This window comes from Peromyscus californicus, unplaced genomic scaffold, assembly GCF_007827085.1.
Source record: "Peromyscus californicus insignis strain IS unplaced genomic scaffold, ASM782708v3 Scaffold_9__1_contigs__length_137607984, whole genome shotgun sequence".
Lineage (NCBI taxonomy): Eukaryota > Metazoa > Chordata > Mammalia > Rodentia > Cricetidae > Peromyscus > Peromyscus californicus.
In genome coordinates, this window is record NW_026294617.1 from 120,577,863 (window position 1) to 120,602,500 (window position 24,638).

At 38.6% G+C, this 24,638-nt stretch overlaps 1 long non-coding RNA gene across 1 annotated transcript in view; it reads left to right on the plus strand.

The window, feature by feature from the left end:
* Window positions 1-5,582: 5,582 nt before the first annotated feature.
* LOC128106454 (uncharacterized) overlaps window positions 5,583-24,638 on the plus strand; it is a 47,106-nt gene continuing 28,050 nt past the window's right edge. Inside the window, exons 1-3 of the long non-coding RNA XR_008216715.1 lie at window positions 5,583-5,692; window positions 6,898-7,026; window positions 9,402-9,473. This is a non-coding gene — a long non-coding RNA (uncharacterized LOC128106454). The remainder of the gene's footprint in view (window positions 5,693-6,897; window positions 7,027-9,401; window positions 9,474-24,638) is intronic.

Here is a 24,638-nt window from a genome sequence, read left to right on the forward strand (position 1 = left end):
CCAAATACCACCTGACAGACAGAAGGAATGCTTCCCGAATGCTTTCATGGTCCTTCAAATAGTGTTTCACTTCCTTTTGAAATCCCCACAGCCCATTAGACTCTGTGCTAAGATCAGGCCTGGTGAGTTTCCTCAAAGGCTGGGATGGTAGAATTGAGAGCATGTGCTTTTTGCAAGCCTTATGCACCTTGAAGTGAGCTTGTAGACCATTTAGAGAAAAGATGTAGAATTCCTGCATCCCTGAGGAGATGAAGCCATGGAGGAAGAGACTAAGGGTGATGGCAAATTCAAGGACTCTGGGAACAAATTGGAGAGGTGTTGATGGCCTGTGTCTGTGTTAAGGCCAGTGGAGAGGCTCCAGCAGGCAGACACAGGAGAGTTTATGATAGTGGGCAGCCCACGAAATGTGTGATGTGTGTGGGCAGAACAGGAGCTCTAGGAGGATCTTGCCTAATAGAGTGGTAGAGTTTTTGTGAAGAGGAAAGCATTGGTCGGCAGGTTCAAGGCAATGAATTGTACTGGTTCTTGTCCATTTCAGAGGAAAAAAGGAAAAGACTCCTGCTGACACATTTTAAAAGTCTTATTGGTATATGAAATCATTTTTGGCTTTCAACCCTGCTTATGATAATTTATTCATATCTTCCCTTTGGTCAGATTGATTAAGAAGAGAGGTGAGAAGAAGATTAAAGAGGGCAGGGATCTTTTGTGTACTAAAAGAACCTTGCAGAAAGGACCTTGGCTCGAGAAATAGGTGCTATTTGGCCAGAAAAAAAAAAAGATGTAAAATTTAGGAATGAAAGTAAACTAGCTCTCTTTGCCTCTAGTGATGACAGAGGGGCCCTTCTACTATGTGAAAATAAGAATTTAGCACAGTTAGGAATGCAGGCCTAGGATTCTTGAAGGGACTACATCCTACCTCTGACCGTGTTTAATAGTGTAACTCTTGCACTGTGGAGATAGCTCAATCAGTAAAGTTAGCCATGCAAGTGTGAGCTTCTTAGTTCACTCCCTATGGAATGAACCCATGGCCAAAGTACAGTGTAAGGGTGTGCTTCTGAGTCCAGTGCTGGGAGGCAGAGATGGGTGGATCCCCAGGGCCAGGGCCAGGGCCAGGGAGAGATCCTGTCTCAAAAAACACAAAGTAGCTGATGCTTGAGGAATTATACCTGAGGTTTACCCCAGGTTTTCACATGTGCACTCCATACAGGCATACCTGCACACACACACACACACACACACACACACACACACACACACACACACACACACGGTCCTCTTGCCTCCAGACTGCTGTCAGATCTGTTACACAGAGAACACTATTGATGTCTTACCTGTATTCTGTGAAACATAGTGCTCTTCGTAACTGGAAGTTGTTGGACAATGACAACAAAAACTAGCAATAGAGCTTGAGGAACATTCGGGGTGAAAAGCAAGATCAAAAGGCCAGGATCGTGGAACTCAGCAGTAGGGTCCAAGGGGCTGCCTGAAGTCCTACTGTAATACTCCAGACTGCAAAGCCTTCCTTGCCTATGTGGAGCCCTTATACCACAGTGCCCCAAGTCAGCAAGAGAGAACTCACATAACTGCACCTGGATTTGATCTCTGTACCCTGGTCGTCAAAGTGAACCCTCTAGCACCTGTCTTCATCTATCAGTGATGTGCACTGCCTCCACAGCCGTGTGAGCCAAACCTGAGAGGCTGGCCATCTTTGCTGCATTCAGCCAGCTTTGGAGAGGTACGTTGGCATTTGGAACTGCTGTCAACCTCTCTCAATGTAAGTTAAAAGTCACAAGGCTTTGCCGTGTCTGTGTCTAAAAGGTAGCAAAAAGCCATTCTGAGTTCACTTTTTTTTTTTAAGAGAGTCCTTTTTATTCTCCACATTGAAGCTGTCAATTTTTTAAAAAAAAGGCTTGTTATAAATGGATGAATTTATGGCAAGGTTGTTGATTGACAGGAAGAAGTTTGTTATGTATGGATTTGACATCACAATCGTGCATAACCAATTTCCCCACTAACAGCTCCTTTATGGACGAATTCTTCCAGTTACCTTGCATAAACAGCTGTTGGGAGTACCTTTGCATCGATCATTTGTAATAGTTTATTAAAGTGGTACCTGGCAATGTGTCTATGTAGTTAAAGGCTTGCTCATTACCAAACTCCATTTTTAGGAGTTTATTACCTAAGTTTTTCCAATCTTATCAAACTCAAACAAGACACATCAACACTCATTCTAGGTATTGTTTCTCTTTTTTGTTTCATCTCTTCTGAAATGGCTTCATTTCCTAGATTAACATGGACCATGATTGGCTTGCTTCAGATTTCTGAAGAAAAAAGAAAGAAAGAGAGAGAGAGAGAGAGAGAGAGAGAGAGAGAGAGAGAGAGAGAGAGAGAAAGTTTTTTTGTTTTGTAATCCTTCTCTTTGAATGTGTGGGTTTGAATATTTGTAGCATTTCTTCTCTAGAAATATTTATAGGAAAAGATATGACCTAATAATCATAATGATTTTTACAATTTATGCCTCTGTGCTCCTGGACACTGAAATGTCTTCTGGATGATTTTTGATGCTGGCCACTTTCCCTTTTCTTTCCCTTTTCCTGTTCCTGCCCAACAAAGCTCTCCTTGACTTGTTCTTTGTCTTTGAGCTTAGGGAGGCAACTGTCCCTCCCTAAAGGCTGTCCTGTTCCTTGAGTGAGGATGTCTGCACAGTGACACTGCAGATGGGATGTCAGCTCTTCCTCATGCTCTGTGACATTAGGCAAGTTGTTTTGCCTTGATAAGGCCCTGTTGTTACCAGGTCCTCACCTGAAACATAAAGTCAACTATAGCACCATTGTCTTCACGTGCTTTTAAGATCTAGGGAAGCTAACACACACACACACACACACACACACACACACACACACACACACAGAATGCTTAGCATAAAGCAAGGCCTTGGAGTAGTTAGTTGTTATTGATCTATTTATTTAAGAAAAGGTGGAATTAGTGGATGACATTAATTCTTATTCATGCTCAGACTCCCTTGTAGCCTTCTTCAAGGTCAGGGAACATTTTTGTACCAATATTGATAAACCTTAGCTCTTCCACAGGATATTGGCATCTGTTTTTGGCAGCTTCAGCAAGAATGATGCTTCCTGCCCCAAACCTGGTATTCACTGGAGCTTCTTCATGGGGGTTGGAGGAGGAAGGTGGATAATGAACTGTGATACTCCATTAGCCTCGAGAAGCCCTAGAGTGTAGGAAGAGCTAACAGAGCCAGCTGGCTTCCCAGGAAGCCCTGGTTCTGCCAACACCCACTGATTGCTGATGAGGAAGCAAAGAGGAAAGACTGGTACTGGGAGTGAGGAAGGCTTTTCCTTCCAGAATTAGAAGTTGTTGGCTCAGGTAAATCTTGATGAGCTAATGAATGCTTTGAAATCCATGGAGCAAGAGTCTATTAGAATCCATTGTCTTTTATTCCCAATCCTGGAGGCTACTGGTCCTCTTCTGAGATGGGAGTACACTTTCTTTCGAGTTGCAGAATTCCTGAACTGACTTTCCCACCATCCCCACACCCCACATGCAAAGCACTGTGTTAGGCTATGTTCTCCAAAGCCCTTAGATGTCCTCAGCTAGAATCTGGAGAAGCAGTAGCTACTAGCACAAACGCTGCTGACAGGGAAAAAAGACAAAGTTTATTTCTCTCTTTTTTCCTTTAAAAAATATTTTTAAGTATGAAAAGTCCTCTGCAGTTTGACTGTACATTAATTTACAGAAGACAATCCTAGGCTGGGTGGGACACATTTCCAGGCAAAAAATGGCACATACTTCCTTTTGTTTTCCCAAAGATGTTGACATGTGTGTCACGATGGAAGGTAAGTGTAGCATTCTCCTTTCAAAAGATGGTCCCTTAGCTCTTCCTAGGAATTGTATGCCCTGTATGTGCACAGATTCACATGTTTTTGCTCTATAAGTAGAAACTGGAAATATAACCTATAGAATGTGATGAGGTAAGTATCTTAGTCAGGGTTTTTATTGCTGTGAAGAGACATAACAACAATGACAACTCTTATAAAAGAAAACATTGAATTGGGGCTGGCTTACAGTTCAGAGGTTTAGTCCATTATCATCATGGTGGAAAGCATGTTGGCATGCAGGCAGACATGGTACTGGAGAGGTAGCTAGGAGTTCTGCATCTGGATTGGCAGGTAGCAGGAAGAGAGAGACCTGACTTGAGCATCCAAAACCTCAAAGCCCACTCTAATTGACATGCTTCCTCCAACAAAGCCATACCTACTCCAAAAGGCCACACCTAATAGTGCCCCTCCCTATGAGTCTATGGGGGCCATTTTAATTCAAATTACCAAGCACAGTGAAGCATCAGGTAGATTTTTGGAAGAAGGCATGGAATGAAAATCATGTACTGTGTAATGGCTAGAATCATGACTTTTGGCACTAATGCTTAAGTACATGTACCCAAGCACATCTTTTCTTATTTTATTTTTATGAGAGTCAAATCTCAAACAAAGAGAACTAATCAAAGCAGACAGCTCCATCCAGTACAGTGAGTGCAGTAATAGCAGCTGGGGAATCTTATTTGAAAGTATAAGCCATTCATGATCTCTCCTGTCTTGATACTATTTGATCTTCTCTTGTGATGTCATTCTCAGTGACAAAAGGCAGGAAATCAATATGCTTTGACACTATCTCAAAAAGCATCCAAGAAATAGCATTTTTTAAAAAAAAATGAAGTAGGTGGAGGATATTGACTGTTTTTTTTTTTAAAGAGAAGTGAACCCTAAGAATTCTGCCAATACCACCCACCATCTTTGAATCTGTTTGGGTGGGCTGGATATGAAATCATGGCTAATCCAGATACTCATCCATTTCATATTCTTTAGATTATAGCATGGCCCAAGCCTTAAACAATTGCCAGTGGAATCCTCCAATAAAAGGTCATCTCAGTGTCTGTTGCTGAATGAAATCATTGCAGTTGTGATTTGAGGGGTACATTCCATTTTCATGATGCTTTGAGAATATCCCAAATGGCAACATTGGGAGGCATTTGAACCAAGAATGATTGACAATGTCTGTAAGTACTTATTATGTAAAGGCTTCAGCCCGTCGATTGATGGGAATGATGTATAATAAATTAGAATGATCACACATCATTTCCCATCGATTGAAATGCCAAATCCTTGGCGGAGTGATGAGTTATGGCCAATACCACTCACTGTCTAAGGGGGAGATTGATTACATATCCTTTCATTGATGTGATCAAACAACTAAGAAATCCTAAGTACACCTCTAGCTTCCAAATTTCACCATCGTTCCAGTACTGAGCATGAAGCTAACATTGCCTCTGTGAACACTGCACAATGCCATGTGGGTATGGGAACAAGGGTATTCTTCATCATTCGAGACAAGGAGGGCCCCATTCCCTGCAGAAATATAGATACAGCCTAAGTATGGAGAGACTCAATGAAGTACCATTAGCCATCCCAGCTTCAACAGAATTCACTTATTCCATGGAGCAAGAAGGGCAAGCTTCCAGGTCCCGTCACAAAGGCAGAGGGATGAAGTTGTCAGGAGGCTCCATGGAATGAATGTTTAGAGTACTCTTGCGGCCAGTTGGTGACTATTTTTTCCATTTCTCTCTTGTCATGTCTTCTCAGCATCATTCCAGTGGGTGAGACCTATTTCTGTTCCTCCGGTAAGAAAAACACTTTCTTCTTATCTCATATTTCAATAGCAAAATCATCAGCTGTGAGAAATTGTTCCTTATCTAGGTAGGCAACCTGTCTGTTTTTCCAAGTAGAAAAAATTGGGCTAACATGATGCATGGAACTTACACTCTGTTTCTCAGTCAACATCTGGTGATGTTTTCTAAGGTCTTTCTGGGATTGTTATGTCTCTGTAGTAATTTAAAAGCAAAAATAAATGCTGTTTTAAAGCTTGTTAATTTAATAAAAGTTTTCTTGAATAGAAATTCTGTGATAACCTTAAAAATATGCTTTTTATGTATATGTGTTGGGATGGAGGTGGCTGATGAAATGGCTTATTGGGGAAAGTTGCTCGCCACCAAGCCTGATGACCTAGGTTCAATCCCCAGGACTGACATAGTGAAGGAAAGAACTGACTCTTGACAGCTGTCCCTTGTCTGCCACCATTGTGTTGTGATTAGACTCATGTGTGAATACACACACACACACACACACACACACACACACACACACAATAAATAATTTTAAAAAATGTTTGGGGAAATAACCCACTGTGAAAAATAACCCACTGTGAAAACTCTTCCTCAGTTACAAAATGATTACACACACACACAAATCTTTCCTACATGCTGAGAAAATGTAAACTGTTCCTCAACTTTGATTTCTTCATTTAATGAAGACCATGAGACTAAAAGTCCTATTGTCCATCTTGTTAAGTACTAGAAACTCAAAGTCTGGAAGAGTGCTTGGCACACATAGGCCTTCTGTTGTATTCCTGAATGAATATTGTTATTTGTGATTATGTCCCTTTTCAAATGCAAGTAATTTAATCAGTGCTTCTAGAAATGTCTCTACTTTCCCCGTTTTCCTAAGCTTAAATCACAGTGGTTGTGAGATATATCAGCAGCATGCCTACATCAAATTTAACTCTTGAGAGAAATCAGAAGTGGAGGGAAAGACAGGCAGGTGGGATCACCCTGACTTACTCCTACCTCCTGGGTGTTCTACAAACACTGTCTTACTGTTAGATGAGTATCATATTTACTGTTCAGATGTGAGACCTGAAGTCTTGAGAGATTGACACAGTTGATATACAAACTCAAGTCTCACATCGAGACAAGCAAGTGTCCTGTGATCTAGAGTTGAAACCTAGCCTGAGGATTCCCACAACAAACTCATGATGTCACTGTTCCAGAGAAGGAAAGAGAAAAAAAGAACATCACCCCCTGGCTGGAAAGCATCTCATGAGACAGGACTCAAACAAGGACCATTGTACCAAAGCAGCCTGCTATTCTTCTGATGATTCTCAATGGAATATCTGGAGGTAACAGTCTACCACAGCAAATGCATTAGCAACTTCCTGATTCCATCCTCAGTCTATCTAACCCTGGTAGAATTGACAATATACCTTATATTTGATAGGTTATACACAGATCCTAACTTTGAGCAGAGTCAAATTCTAAGTGTTTATTTAAATCAGTGTTTGTATAGTAGCCCCACTTATCCACAGGAAATACTACAAGACCTTAAATAGGTACCACCTCTACTGTGTTTTCTTTCTGTACATACTCTCTCAACTGATCTCTTACCACACTCTGAAAGTAACTTTTGCTGTCAGAGAATAATAACAAAACTATCATGGATTTCCCTTCCTGTCTTCATTATTTCACAGCCAGAACATTTGGTAATATAGATGCTAGCACCCTTGGGAAGGGGGTTGCTCTCTTTTTAAAGTGGAGAGCTCTGACCTTCTAACTTCAATGTGTGCTTTAGAGTTTATCTTTGACACAGATGAATCACCAGCACTATTACTTGTACTTTGGGGCCAATATTAAGTAAGGGCTGCCTGGATACTAGCCCTGTAATGGCATGGCAGTTCACCTGATAGCCAGTCTTCTGTGTGGATGGCACAGACGATGGGATGCTCATCTCAGGTAGGGTGAGGAAGGATGTTGAAAGATTTCATCATGAATTTTAAGAATGACTGACAGTTGAAAACTTATGGGTGGCTTAATTCTGGAAGTTCTTACTTAATATTTTTGGAACAGAGATGATATGAGCAATAAGCCACAGAAAGAAAAATATGGGCTAAGAAGGTACCACTGTACTTAAAATATATTTTCCTATGGGAAGAATACCATGAGCAAATGATGGGATAAACAGAAATCTATGAAGTCCTATAGAAACCTTGTAAACATATTTGGAGGCCAAAAGTACTGTCAATGTAAACAAATCATATTTCAGCTCTGCTTGTAACATCTAACATTATTTTGAAAAAAGTAAGAAGCTGAGCCCTTCCAGTGAATACCAAGGACTACTTTCCCCAGTAGTGATATGTCTACTAGCAAAGGTTTCTTCTTATTGTGTATCTGTAAGATTAGAAATGCTCACCCGTTAAACTGCATGTAAAATAGAAGCTCATTACATCATCTTCTTGCTTCAATTAACATGCAGGGACAGAGGAAAGTGATCTTCTTGGGAAATAGGAACTGGCTCATCTCCACAGTTTACATAAATGGATTATTTGCAAACCATGTAAGGACATTTTCTTAAGATTTTAATGCATAGGGTCACAGTGATATGTGCCATTTCTAACTCTTAATTAATTTGCTTATTGTGTCCATCTAATGAATTATTAAAGGCAGTATTATTACACAAATAACTTGTATTGTGGCTTGCAATTTACAAAGTACTTTCACAGTGTAGTTTTATTTAATGCCAACAATATCTTTTTCAGTTAGATATTTTAGCTACGAAAGGTGACTGAGACTATGAGGTAATATGCCTAAGGACCTACTACTATTAAGTAGTGCAGATTGAATCTAAGCCAGATTTTTTTAAAAAGTACTTATTATTACTGTGTGGTTGTATACGATGTGTATAGGAGTAGGTATGCTGCGACACCCAGGTAGAAGTCAGAATGACAACTTTGAGAAGTTGATTCTCCTCTTCCACATTTATGTGGGTTCCAGTATTTGAATTAAGGTCTTTAGGCTCATCATAGGGTGGCAAGCACCTTTCCTCTGTGAGCCATCTTGCTGACCTAAGCCAGATTTTTGTTACTCAACTTTATTTCTCTGTCTAGTACATCAGACTGACAGCAAAATTCATATTGTTAAATGACTAAAGGTTTGATGCTCAAATGAACATGGTGTATCTGCACGTCTTTCTTTTAGAGAGTATAGAATCCTTCTGAGTATTAACTTAGGGTTTCTTTAAGTCCACCATTATGGAAACAATTGGATTTTCTGCCAAGAAACATTAAAGCTGATTTGACAAGAATGACGAGGCACTTTGAGGGTTGATTGACTGTCAGCACAAGGCTTTTAGAGCTTGCTAAAATTGCATCAACTATAAGCGAAAGAAATGGATGGATCTACGCAGAGATTCAAAAGAAAGCCTGTGACATAAAAAGCAAATGGTAGATTGGTCAAGTGTATATACATTCATCTGACAGCTCTCTGGTTCCCATCAAAGTTCATTTGTTTCTTCTACAACTTTCTATGGTCCTCAGATTCAGGAACTCCCTGAGGACTAAATTGATCAATGAGAGGGAAAAAACATCATTTTGTGTTTATTGAGAAGCTTTCACAAGAAATGTTTAGCTGAGACTTTTGTTAAGATCTACATTCAGTTTGCAGTTTCTTCTTGGAGCATCTACTATGTGGTACGCTTGCAAGCCTGTCACTATATCAACAGGGTGTGTCAACACAAGAAGCCAATGGAGAACAAGATCTTTGAAGGTGACAGGTTTGTTGAGGGATTCATAAGGTAAGTGCTGAAACTTCTCTCATGTAACTGCTTTTTGAAGATCTATGGAGATGAAGATTAATTTAAATTATGTAATTTTAAAGAAAAAAGAAAAAGCAAAATTTTCACTTCTTTTTTTTCAACCAGCATATTTCATTATTGTGTTATTGTAACAGATATTTCATTGCTTTACACTTAAAGACAGGGAAACAAACCAATGAGCAAATATAATCTTCCATATATGACTTTTCGCTAATTGCATAAAACTCTAGATATTAACATAATTAAAAATAGATTCTTCACTGTTGATTTCCTGTAAGTTAGTATTTTTTTATAATAGCATTTTTTAAATTCCTTTTAGGAATTAAATCACAGCATGAATGTACCATCATCTATCCTTTATATACTGAACCTCACAGCTGATAAGTCCAGTGTTGGGAAAAATAACCAAGGTCAGGCAGGGATAAGTAAATGACCACGTAAAAGATCATTCCTTACACAGACCCTGACGTACAGATAAACACCCACACTGATTTCTAGATCATGTTCCTTCCATGATGCTGTCACCTTCAGTGTTGTGAGGCAGATTTTTAGAATGTCTTTGATGAGATAATAGAAAATGAGAGGACTGGGAAAATACTTCTGTCAGTAAAGTACTTGTTTTTCTAGCAAAAGGAACTGAGCTTGCTCTCCAGAAACCATGTAAAAATGAAATGCTGGCAATTTAAAAATTCAATGCAATCCCAATTAAAATCCCTATGATATTCTTCACAGACACAGAAAAAAATTACTAAAATTTGTATAGAAGCACAAAAGACCCTGAGCAAAAAGTCAAATCAGTCCTGAGCAAAAAGAACAATGCTGGATGGTCTAGCACACCAGATTTTGAGCTATATGATAGAACTATAATAATAAAAACATCATGGCACTGCCACAAAAACAGACGTGCCGATCAGTGGAACAAAATAGAAGACCCAAACACGAGTGCACATAATTACAACCATCTGATATTTGGCAAAGATATTGAAAAAAAGCACATTGAAGAAAAGACAGCATTTTCGACAAATGGTACTTGGAAAATCAGATGTCTATGTATAGAAGAATGTCATTAAAACCATATCTATCATCTTGTATATAAATCAACTCCGAATGGATCAAGCACTGAAGAAAGAAATAAACTTAGGCAGCATGTAAAAGATGTAAGCTTAGGCAATGACTTTCTGAACAAGAACTGGTTTGCTCAGGAACTGGGGCTAACAATAGACAAACGGGACATCATAGAGCTAAAAAGCTATTCAGTAAAAGAAACAATCACCTGAGTAGAGGGAAAGCCACAGCATGGAAGAGAATCTTCTCCAGCTATACATTTGATAGAGGATTAACACACAGAATATATAATGAACTAAAAACTCAGGAAATCAGGAAAACAAGTACCCAAATAAAAAAATGTGGTATGTATCTGAATGAAGAGTTTGCAAAGGACGAAACAAAATTCACCAAGAAATATCTCAAAAGATGTTAAACACCCTTAGCAATGAGAGAAATACGAACTAAAACTACTCTGAGATGACTAAGATCAACAACACAGCTGACAGCAAATGCTGGAGGAATGATGGGTAAAAGGGAACCCTCATTCACTGTTGGTGTGATTGCAAACTGGCACTCTGGAAATCACCATGAAGGGTTTCTCAAAAGACAAAAGTAGATCTACTGTATGATGCAGCTATAGTGCCCCTTGGCATATAATTAAAAGACTGAACACCCTACTCCACAGACACTTGCTCAGCCATGTTCACTGCTGCTCTGTTTACAATAGCTAGGAAATAGAAACAATCTAAGTGTCCTGCAACTGATGCATGGATAATGAAAAGATGATACAAACCCACGATGGAATACTACTCAGCTGTAAAAAGGAAATAATGAAACTTAGGGAATTAATAGAATTAGAATATATTATACACCAACTGCTTTCTCTGATTTGTAGATCCTAGCTCTGAGTTTTTAAATTTGCATATTTAACCTGAAGTAACTGCAGAAGCCAGAAAAGCAGAGAGGGACTATGAAGGTGGAGAGGTAAGAGAAGGGAGAGGAAGATTTAGAGAGGGGACAGTATGACACAGGTGCTGGAAAAGGGGAAAGGGGGAGTTGGACCCTGAGGAACAACATTGAACATTGTTTTCTGGTCTCCCCATGCACTTGTATAATATGCATACACACACACACACACACACACACACACACACACACACACACACACACACACACGTGCATACACAGAATAAAAAGAAATAAAAGAGAATGAATCTGGTGTTTAATGTGTGAAAGACTACTTTTACAATTTAAGTTAGGATTTGAATATTCCAGAGTTTTCTAAATACTTTCCATGGACTATCACCAGTCAACATATGATAAGTTTAGACTTCAAAGCTCAGTATTGGGAAAAAGAATGATTAAGGTTCTGCTGTGTTGATTACTGGAAGTTTCTCTCCTATAATATAGTATAATTAAACAGGGTTTCTGTAGAGTTGTCTTGTTTTTGTTTTGTGTAGTTGAACTGTTGGAATAAGTAACTGTCTGTTGTGAGGTTCTATCCTGTGCATTCTAGGATATTTGTGAGCATCTCTGGTGCTGGTTGTGGTGGTGCATGCTGGTAGCTTTTGCTGAAGGAGGTGGAGGCAGGAGGATCCCGAGTTCAAGACTAGCCTGGGCTACACATTTTTGAAAGAAAAAAGAAAAGAAGAGGAAAAAAAGAGCAACTCTGGCTGCTGAATTCTAGGTCTAGATCAGCAATTCCCATCCCTCACTTATAACAACTGAAAATATCTTCAGACATGGCTAAATGCAAAGCCACTTTCTGGAGCAAAAGCATGGACTTCCAGGTTTCCACTCTGATTTGGCTTTTGTAGGTATTAAATTTGATGGTGAATTGGCTTAATGACATGATCAGAAGAGTATTTAAACCCAGATACACAGATTTTGTGGTTCCTGTAATGACCTTTAAGTTTTAGCATATTTTCCATAATATTTCTTGTCTACTGATGCCAAAACAAGTGAATTAATTACCTAAAAAATGCTCTGGGATCCTTAAGATAATGGTCATTGGAATTTATTCAGAAAGAACACAGTGTTTATATGAATGAAATGAAATAATTTGAAAGCCAGTATGAAGGCATTCAGAGTAATGATAACCAAGTAACATCTAAATACTGATATTTTCCCATTGACTACATGCTATTCTGACTTCCTTGAACCACTTTTCAATGAATCTTAACTTTTGGGCTCTTGTATTTATCTTTACCTTGTACACTTTCAGTAAGAATTTTGCAAAGTCAGTTTATTCATAACTCATACCTCCAACTTGGTACCTTATCACTCTCTGCTTAAGTGAGTTTCTTCACCTCCCGCCATCCCTTAGGTGATGTCTTTCAGGGTAGCTTGTTTTCAGCAAGATTCTTGTTAGTTTGGTTTAGCGAAAATCTTCTCCAAGAGTGTTGGAAAGACAACTCAGTTGTTAAGAGTGCCCATTGGACTTGGAGAAGACCAGGACACTTGTATCAGGTATATCATAACTGCCTGTGACTCCAGGGCATCCAAATGCTCTCTGGCTTTTGTGGGCACCTGCAAGCATGTGAATTCATTCAAGTACACACAGATATAGAAATAAGTAAATAAACATATCAAAAGAAATCCTTTGTAATCATTGATCTTTCCTTTCAGGATTTTTTTTTAAAAAAACTCTAATTTCTACCTTGCTTGACCTGCCCAGACTATATTTAGAGCTGAACCTAATCTCTCTTCTTCCCCACAAAATCCCATGCAGTGCTCCCTGCTCCTATCTCAGTAGTTTCACCACACACCTTGAATAAAATCTGTCTCATCATCTTTAATACATGCTATGATTTTTTTCTCTAATGCTGCCTCTATCGTGTATAAGAAGTTATAACTACATTAAGATCAGTCTGCACAAGTCACTTGACTACTCTCATCTCACCTGAGGGAGGGATTTGTTGCAAGTCTCCTGACACTTTAAAATTTTATAACCAAAGCTAGAAAAAATATGCCAGGCGAGAATACTAAATTAAAGACCAAATTAACAGCCCAGGATGATTCACTATGCCAGGAAATGTGTTCTTGAAGCTGTGGTAAAGGCTGACATCTTGGATTGTCCTCATTAGCCATCTCCTGTCCATCCACAAGACAATAATGGATCCTTCAAGACAATAATGGATCCTCCTCCTCCTTCAGTGAAGATACTGCCAAGGAAGAGCTTTGCTGCACAGCCAGCTGTTTGAGGAATGGAAGAGGATGCAAAGATGGTGAAAACAGATGGGATAGCGTTTGCATTTTCTACTGAGATATGAATATGTACATATGATATATTAGGGCAGCTCTCTCACACATCTCCTGCTCTCCTTCACACATTATGTTAACCATTCGTCACATTCATGTATCAAGTTCATCAGAAAGTTTTGAATGTCTTTTGTATCTCAGATTTATCCTCCTTCTTTACACCATTTATACCTATCAATTTGGTTTCAATTGTTAATTTTTCAAAAGACTTTATAACATGCTGTGTGGAAGATACTTGGTATAAAGGATACATTTGTTTAAAACAAATATGCAATGTTTACTTTGCTAACATCTCTACTAATCTTCAATTTGGGAGAGATTCTAGATAGTTTGAGGTATACAGATATAAGGGTTTAAAATATATTTAAAAATCAGATGAGTAAAAATAAATATGTTTGATATGTTATAAAATGTAGGGAATGTAGGGAAGAAAAATCATAATTGAACATGGCTTCATCACCTGGAGATTGTAATGCTAATGTTTTCTCAGTACACATATGCATGCCTATGAGTACATGCATATGTATCTGTATTGTGCATATGCTTAGAATTAAACAATAAATTATTTGCTACTTTTGTTCACATTGTTATGTCTAATCTCATGGTCTAGCTGTATAGAGACATTCTAATTCCTTTAACCATTCTTCACTTTCTTGTTGTTGGTCTTTTGTTTCCAATTTTATGTATAGTATAATAAGCTAAAATGCCTTATGATGTAATGGTATATGAATGATACAAGTGACTTTGGATCTTTGTCTTCCTGTTATATTATTTCCTAGAAGTCAAATGCTGGGCCATAAACATTTATAGAACTCTTAAAATACATTACCAGCTTACCATGCACTGAATAGATCTGTTAATTTAAGTTTCTAAATCAGAAATGTAAGGGAGGGTTTTAATTTAAGTAACCGAACATAATTGCTGGATAGGAGTCAGCATCTACAGACTCCAGAATATCTTTGCATGGTCCTCTCTCTCCTAGGCAGTAAGGATGTTTTATTTAACCTTCATAGCTTTTAATGAATAGATATGGTGTCAAATTAAGAGAATTTGCTATTGGCTACTCAAATTAGTTTTCATTTTAAAAATAACAAAATCATTAAAGATATATGAAATGTCAAATATGAAAAGGTGTCAAGTGTCATCATGCTCAACTTTTCTTTATTCAAAACACAGTCATTTACCTAGAAATTATTATAGCTAAGACTTTAGTCTTAAAACTAGTTGAGCAAATAAGAAAAGTGCATAATCAGCTTCAATATAAGGTCATACATACTAATGAAAACATGAGTAATATGCAATGGAAGCATGGTGGCTAACTGTCCTCGGGACAGAGCTGAGAAAAACTTTGCAAAACGGGTGGATCTTCAAGGGTCTTTAATAATATTTTAGGAGAGGGATAAAGGAATTTCTGGAACAGAGCAGTATTAAAGAGACTCAAAGATATGAAACTACAGATCGCTCATCCAATGGTGATAATGAGGGATGGCTGCCATATAGAAGGTTGAGGTGTGAATAATACATTTTTAATGCCAGGAAAGGTGTCTGGGCTTATTCTGTTATCAAAGGAGAACTGTTGGGAAGTTTTGATCAGGGGACAAGGTTCTTTCTGCATTTGGTTTAAAGTTGGAAGGGACTAGAGTCAGTGAAAGTAAAAAGACAAGGAGGGCTTCCACTGGGCCAGCTGTGGAAGACTGCATTTGAGGGGATGTGTGAAAAACATGAAAGCAACAAACCAATCATTTGGTGAACATTGTTAAATCAATATTCAACCAATATTGGTTGAATGTGGAAAAGTTGCCACTACTTTGTATTAGGAATATACCAAGAACCTTGATGTGAAGCTATCATTTCTTCAAGAAAATTTGGCAGTAAATAAGGGAGTATGAAAATCACCTGGTGGTGTTAAACATCATGGGTAGAATGATGGTATACCACAGTGGAGAGTTCAGGGAAAGCAGAATTCCTAAGTTAGGATGACACGGGAAGAATAAGAAAGCAAATGAACCCAAGAAAGAACGCCTTCAATGGGAGTTTTCTGAGATACAGATAGCTCCATGGAAAGGTTTTAGTGGAGTGGATATTATAGCACTTCTGCAGTCAGAGCATTCAACACAAATCCAGGGGACTCTCTGTTTACTCTGCTTACCTATCTCTATGAAATGGAAATAAGAGTGAGCAAAGGATAGAGTCCGTGTAACAATACCCTAAAACAGTATTTGTAAAGTTGTGTACTGGCTCAGACACAATGGAAATTAGTGGCCACCATCTTTGTCACTCTGCCCGAGCTGCCTAGGAAGTGAGATTGGCACAGAGTTATGAGGACATAGGGGTGTTCAGACTGTGACTCTTCCCTGAGGGATCCATTGTAAACCCATTTGGAATTTAGATTGGGAGGCTAGGAGAGAGGCTGGGATATGGGGGGCATACTTGCTCAGAGCAATGCACAAAGATTGAGGCATAAAAATTGGGATACAGCTTTTCATGAGTGCCTCATGGTAAAGTGTGGTAATTATAAAAAGAAAATTCTGACTGAAATCTGCATATAGTGTATATTCCTTGGCCCTGGACAACTATTACAGAAACAAAGAGCAATTGCTAGCCAAAATAAGAACTTTGAAATAGCTGTTTGTTTGACTTCCTACATGGCATCAAAAGGCAACAGATATTTCCACCATTCCTCATAGAGAGAACTTCATGTCGCCTCATCACTCTTCTAGAACTTGGGTATGGTTTAATTTGTCATTGCCTAGAACAAAACCCAATATTCCAAATGAGATTTGATCACCTTGTTAGTTTCAAGGCATCACTTTTCATCTGTAAGATCCTTTATTATCCTGATTCCATCATCTAGTGCTAATGTGACTCCCATCAATGTTGTGAAATGTAGCGATCTCATGGGTATGATTTCTCAAGCTTTACTCATGTCATTGATAAAGGTGTCTAATGACAAATTGAATGTGAATTAGACTATCCTTGCTGTTGACTAGTAGGTGAACATGAAATCTTTAGGTTTGTGTTGCAAGGGCAATCTGTTCTTGAAGGTTTAGCACAGAAGGAGTTGAGTGGGAACTCAAAGGAACTGACAGAAGATGGTCTAAAAAAAATCACTGACATAGAGTGAGAACTGTCAAATCTTGAGATATCTTTGGTGGGAGTTTTTGAGGACACCAGAGGGACAGGTGAGTAAGAAGTGACAAAGACAAATGGAAATGATACAGGTTTGCCAACACTGACTGAATGGCTCATTCCTAATAATCTTGAAAAAAAATGTGATAGGAGATTCATATCCTTCTGACAAAAATAATTCTGACTGTGAATGCCACACTTGGGGCATAATACAGCAATCTGGGTACGAGTATGGAACAAAAACCTAGTCCTGAGAGGAGAATCAGAACAAAGAAGATGCAAGAACAGAAGCTTCCCTTGAGGTGCTCTTAGGGTGCATGACAGAGAGGGAAACTGAGGCCTACAGACAAGAGGCAAATCTAGATTTAGATCCTAAGGAGCAAGACAGCAGAAGTATAGAAGCAAAAAGACTATAATCCCAATCAATGTCAACTATGAATTAATGTACAGAGTCATTGGTCTTGGAGACTAATCGCTATATGGGATAGGACATGTAGAGGCTCAGGATATTTTGAGAGGTAAGAACTCAAAAATGGATCAGTATCTTGCTAAATAGGTGATCCATTCCGATGTGAAGAAAGCTGAGGGACTAAGTATACTAGTGCCATTTCTGTTTTGTCTTCATTAGCTCAGGAACCAGGTTAGTCCAGAACATGAGATGGCCCGGAAGTAGACATTATTGGCTCCTTATAGAAAAGGGGTTGGGAAGATGGCTCAGTGGGTAAAGCGCTCACTGTTCAAGCATGAAGACCTGGATCTGTATCCACAGAACCTATGTAAAAGCTGAGTGCAGTGGTTCACACCTATAACCCCAGTACTATTGGTAGGGCATAGGGTAGTTGGAGATGGGCAGAGTCCAGGGGCTTAATGGACACATATTCTAGCCAATCAGTGTGCTGCAGTTTCTGTGAAAGACTCTGCCTCAAAAAAAAAAGGGAGTAGAGATAGGTGTACAAGCAGGCACATACCACATACACAACGCACATGAAAAAAGTGACAGGAAAAATAGCTTTAATCAGTATACATGTGAATGTGCATGAGCCTGTGGGTATCTTCCCCACCTTTATAGAAAAGTATTTTCAAGGATGGAAATCATAGGAATACAACTACAGGAACACACCTTCCACTGTCAACTTTGCTTACGTATAATGAATACCTAGTCAAATAGTTGTCATGAAAGCATCAGGACGTTCTCTCGAGATCCTTGGGAGCACGGCTGATTCTCATCTCTATAATTCTTCTAGTTCTCAATAATGCTGGCAATGGTGAAGGCAATGGCAGTGTCAGTAGTTCACTGAGCACCAATGTCAGACACTTTGCTAAGTGCAAACTCATTTAGTTCTCCTAGAAATCTTATGAGGAGATATAAGATTATGTCTGCTTCTTTATTTTTTAGATGAGGAAATCGAACATTAGAATAATTAAATCATTCACCAGACTTGTACAAATAGAAAATGGATTTGAACTCAGGCAATGTAAATCCAAAAAACACTATATTGTGTTGTTCCTTTGTTTGTTGACTAATAGTCATTATGACTAACAGTTGTTAGTCTATATTACTCTCAGGATGTGACCTTTCTTTAATATTTTCATTAAAAAATTTTGAGATTATAATTTAATCACATTTCTCTCTTTGTTTTTCTCTCTCTAAACTCCTCCATAAATCCCTCCCTGCTCTCCTTCAGATTCATGTCCTTTTCTTTTACTAATTGTTATTGCATGTATATATGGACAACCAATTGATGTGCTCTTACTTGAGGAAAGGCCACCTCTCTTGTTTTTTTTTTACTTTCCTTAGTTACCTATAGTCCTTTGTATAGGGTTGAGACCTCATGGGCTTTCTCCCATTCTTTGGCGTTACCCTTGTTCTCCTCACATCTCAGCAACTATGTTGGTGAGGCCTTATGGGTGTAACTTCTAATATGAATGTTTCCACCCTCTCTTGTGCAATGCTCCCTGATCCTTAAGTGCTGGAGTCTTTTGTAGACATATCCACTGGGACTGGGCTCCACAATTTTGTATTTTGATTGGTTGTGTATAGACAAATTGCTAAACGGTCTTATTAATAAAAAACACAGAGCCAGGATTTGGGGTTAAAGCTGAGAGATCAGAGGAATAGGACAAGCCACAAGCCAACCTCACCTCACCGACCTTCAGTCTCCAAAGAGACCTCCTTCCTGTATACCCACGCCTATATGCCTTTCTGTTCTGCCACCTCATTTCCTCTCTGCCCAGCTACATCACTTCCTCTTCCAGCCCAGCTCTGTCACTTCCTGTCCGTCTATACAGACCTCCAGACCTTTAAGGTTAGTGCTGGAATTTAAGGCATGTGCCACCATGAATGGCTCTGTTCCCAGTGTGGTCTTGAACTCACAGAGATCCAGACAGATCCCTGCTTCCCATGTGATAGGATTAAAGGTGTACTACCATTCCCTGACTTCCATGTTTAATACAGTGGCTGGCTTTTTCTTCTGATCCTCAGATAAACTTTATTGGGGGACAAAGATAAAATATCACCACAGTTGTGGTTTTCTGTAGTGATCTCCATCTATTGTAAAGAGAAGTTTTCTTGATGAAGGTGAAGGCTAAACTTATCTGTGGTTCTGAGGACATGTGTTTGCAGATTGCTGTTATACTTATCTAGTAAATGAGTAGTTGTGTATTCTCCCCCAATAACCATGACTTCACTAGCATTGAGTAGTTACCTAGGTTTTCAGTACCAGGCATGATCTCCCTTTTGTTGAGTGAGTCTTAAGTTCAATTTGAGAGCTGCTGGTTACTGCCACTACTGCACCCTTGGGATTATTGTGCCATGGTGGTTTTTCATCAGATTTGTAGATATCCCAGCTGGGTAGGACTGTTGCCTGCCTCCCTCATTTGGAAGCTTGCATGGTACCTTCTGGTACCATTAAAGCTAGTCCTCAGGAAGGGGACATTCAGGTCATTTCAAGCTCCACACTTTCTGGGTCTACTTTCTGAAGTGTATGGTGTCTTCAGCAATAGGGCCTACCTTCCGCCTCTATGGAGTAATCAAGCAATAGGCTGTATGTTTTAGGAGTCTCTTGGACATCCCTGGCCAACAACTCAAAAGGGAGTATCTAGGATTAGATTTTTTGGTCAGGTGGACTTTATAGGATATATTTTCACAAAGAAACAAATATGTTACTATTAGATTAATAAATATGGTCAGGAAACAAAGCTGAAGTAGTCTGAGGGTTTTAAGTCATTGATTTCACTCATTCATTGAGATAATACTTTTCCCTACATACTAATTTTAGAATGATTGTCAGGAAAATTTTAAAGCAACTATTTAAGAAGTTTGAAAATAGGCCTGAGTAGTTTTAAAAAAAATATCAACCCATAAATACCAACAAATGACTGTGTCTATTTGTGGATGGGAGGAGATAAAAATTTAAATTACAAAGATGCTTACCTTAAAAATGTTTCTGAATCTTTAGTTTGTATTAAGGCTTAGGTTTCAGAGACCTAATACCACCTGCCCCTTCTGTGACCACAAACTTGGACAGGGATACAGCCAACTAGCAAATATCTATTGATCATGTGAACTGAGAGTCTAAGAAATATTCATGATATACTTGAAGATTTAGTACTTCAGAGAGTCCATTGATACTCAATGAGTTCACCCACAAAACTTAGAAGCAATTCATAGAAAGAAAACAGGAGACAACAGCAAGCTCTGTGAATTGACATAATTCCATAGACTTGAGTTATTAATTAAATAATTAAATACACATTCCTTAAAATGGCAGTTCTTCGATTAGAATATTTTGAGATCTTTTCCAACATTGTAGGTGGACAAAGGAAATAAGCAATGTAATTTTTAACACTTTCTTTTAAAAACCCAGGAGAAGTGACAAGAATATGGTATTCCAAATGCACGTCTAGATGCTTCTTGGTGGAATTTAAATAACTGCATTATTTCTACCTTTCTCTTCAAACCACCCCAAGTATTCTAACTATATATGAGCCTATCACTTGGCCAGTTTTCTAAATAATTAAAATCATCGGCCTTTAAAACTGTTTGTAGCAAAAATACGTCTAAGAGGCCCCACTTTATCTTTTTATATGTGTGTAACTTAAAAATGACAAGGCCAAAGTTTCTTTTTTCCTTTAAATTGCTTTGCCAAGTTTCAGGTGTGAGCACATTTTTTATGACTGATTTATTAATCCTGTAAACTAAAAGTTTACAGTGGAACTTTTCAAAAGGCATCAACTCGAGTCTGGCTAGCAGGTCCTCTGCAGAATGGAGACAGTGACAAGCATTTCTGGAACACAGCCTGAGGATTTGATCATGGGGTCATCCATTTACTTCCAGGAGAATCATCTCCCACCATTTGGGCAGAAATTCTTGTCCTGTGAACAAAAAGAAGCATGTAGTCATTTGGCTAAGAGTCAGAGTTTCCGTAGTGATTAATTTTAAGGACAAATTCAAAGAAGTTTCTGTAACATTGCACTCTGAGAGAAGGGAGGGGAGAGAAAGTTGTGTTCACCATTTAGGCTGACAGAGGAGATTTATTGCAAATAAAGTGATTCTAAATTGACTTGGGAGATTTATTGGAAATGAAATTATTAGAAATCCCGAGTCCTTTTTAAGATATTTAGAAATTATACCTAAGAGGAACATTTTTGCTTTCCTTTCAGAGATACAAACTTCTGCTCATCATTAGATTCTTTCCCCGCAGGCTTTGGTTTTATTAGCAGCTTAAGAGTATATTTAGCACTGTCATATGTGAAGTCTCTTCACTCTGTTAAGCTAATATGGGATAAAATGTCTTTTTTTTACAGTGTTACTCATTCATTATATAAAAATGAAAGCAAGTACTTCAGTGTGGATCCCGAACTCCCGACTATTTTTATGACAAAGGAGAGGTGACAGTACATATCCTGTAGGCACATGAGAGTATTATATAAGAGTCATTAGTGTAATTGATATCCAGAGAAAGAGTGTTGTATCCAACGTGATTAAAATGTGCGATGCATTATGTAGGTTCCAGTGTCCCAGCTGCTGTGCTGTTCCATGATAGATATCTAGTGAAAAATAAAATAGTCTTCGTTAAAAACATAATCTCTTACTGTGCAAGGCTGTGGGAATGTGAGAGAGTTGCATGCTGCGTGCTTCAGCCATTGCCATGTTTTTTCACTCATTTCTTGTGTTTTGTGTTGGCTCCTCAACCACAGAAAGTAGAAAGAAAGCCCTTTCGAAATCAATCATTTGGTGGTGGGCATAGGGGTCAAGTGGGAGAGCACCTCTCTAGCATGCAGAAGCACATTGTCCATCACCAGAGCAGCATAAGGCAGACCTCTCTTTCTCTTCCTCATTGACTAGAGAAAGCCTTGGGTTAGAACTCTGTGCCCAGTTTGCATTCTGTGTCTTTGTCTTAAGTTCAGCTCTTTGGGTCCAGAAAACCTAAGCACAGAGGCTAAAATTTTAAAATGATTTTAAGTTGAGAGTGACTTCTCCGAGGTAAGTGATGGTATAATTATTCCAACATAATTGTATCTTTGCACACAGTATGTGAAATTATTGATGGGTTTGTTAATTTTACAGAACTTGTCAACCTCTTCCTCAGCACTAAGTTCTTAGACAGGAAGTGACGACCCATAGAACCCCAAGTCCTAAGATTTCATTTTTCCATAGTGAACTAGGTAAAGAAAAATAGAGAGCATGGGCGAATTCTATTTTCTTTCTTAGTCCTTAGAAGCCTGCCTTAATGATCCCTATAACTAGAACAAGAGTTAATGTTGTGTCTACATAATGCACATCTCCAAGAAATAAAACAGGGTCATAGACGACTATCCTAACACCTATAATAGCATCCCTGAGTTGCTGTCAGCTCTTTTTCCTCTTGCATGTATGTGTGATAATAGCAATGCTAAAAGCTGAGAAAAAGGTCACGTGCTGAGGATTGTGCAACATAGCCAGGAGAGTAAAGTCAGTGGCGAAAGAAGCAGTGAGTCTAGTTCTTAATTAAGTGTCATGCCTGTTAGGGCAAAGAGGTCTGTGGGAAGCTTTCTTGGCAATTAGAAGTTTCATTTTCTTCTCTTCAAGTGACCCATAGTATTGTGAGGATCAGATGAAATGATATGTTGGAGACTGTTTTGTAAACATGCCATACAGTACTTCATAAACTTGTGACATCAGTTTTAATTTGGCTAACTACCTTCTGTAAGTTGTAAGTGTTATCTGTGGATAGTTGTAGGTATTATCTACAGATAGAGGATAGCGCTTTTGCTACCCATCTGAGTTATAAATGTCCCTTAAGTGGAATACAGCTGTGTTAGAAAGATCTCTGAAATCAAGAAAAACTGAAATGATTAATACCCCCAAATTATGTAAGTAAATAAGCTGTTCAGCCATTCCATAGTCTCATCTGTCTTTGAAAATTTAGGCTAGATGGTAAGTCATCAATGTTTGCAAAGATGAATTATCTATCAGTTCAGTGAGAATAAGAAGCAATATTGGATTAACCACATGCATAGGCAAAAAGTTTGAGGGAGGAACTGATGATGATGGACTAAAACACTTGCTGGGGAAGTTGATCTGTCACTACAAGCTCCTCTTTTGGGTACATGTGATTAACATTGTCAACTGTGGTCTGTATATAATCAAAGAAACCCACGGTCCAGTCTCTTCTTCTCATGTGATTCCTTTTACAACACTAGAATAGTTTGCTGGTTCATTCCCATACCCTTGACCCGACCACAGCCTTGACTCTCCTTGACTTTTCTTCTGACAGTTACTCTGTTGTTTTCAAGCCTGGACTATACTAATGTGTCTTTCCTATCAGTATTCTGAAAAGTGGGTTTAGTCTACTTGTTATTTCTACATCATTGTCATTCATGATTGTATGTTATTGTTCAGGTCATTATTGTTGGTCCACAAGATATCTTAGACATGGAGATAGTAAGGTTTCCTGGGAAAAGACCTCAAAACCTGCACTGCCTCTTGAATACAAAAGGTTGGATGTGCCTGTGGTCTTATGAAAGCTACAGTAATGGGGCCACGATGCTATAGTACAAAAATATTGTTATTATTAGTTAGTGGAATAATAACAGATGAGGATAATAATGACTTGGCATGATCTTTTCCCTGGAGCTTTCAGTAAGTCCGAAGGCACAATTGGTGATACCCTTTAATACACTATGAAGATACGTGATCATTCTGGAGCCATTATCAGGCCCTGTTAGAGTCCTTTCAAAGCCAGTGCTTATTGTGCACGCTATGAATAAGAGAGAACAAAAATTATGCATGCAGGGCCAAATTCTCATCTTGCTCTGAACCCCCATGGACTTCCCTTTGAAGTCAATGGGAGCTCAGCAGGGGGTGGTGCAAGATGAGAATTTGGAACAGAAATGTGAAGAAAAGGGGATAATTTTCCCTGACCATATCATCATTTCGTGTGTGTTAAATGCTCACACAGTGTCTAACCCCAATTCCTTTCTTACTTCTGTCTCAATAAAATTGCATGACATATTGTTTTTTTTTTTCTTTTCTCGCATCTCTGTGTGCATATACTGTAGGTCGTTTTCTATGGGAGGCAAATTGGATAACTTCAATTACTCTCCTGTAAGCTGTTATTATTGAACTGAGCCTGGAGTGCTTTATTTTCAATAAAGAAGTATTCTTATAATACAACTTTCATGCAAATTTGGATGCTATAGGTTTTCAAAGATTTTTCCAGAAAG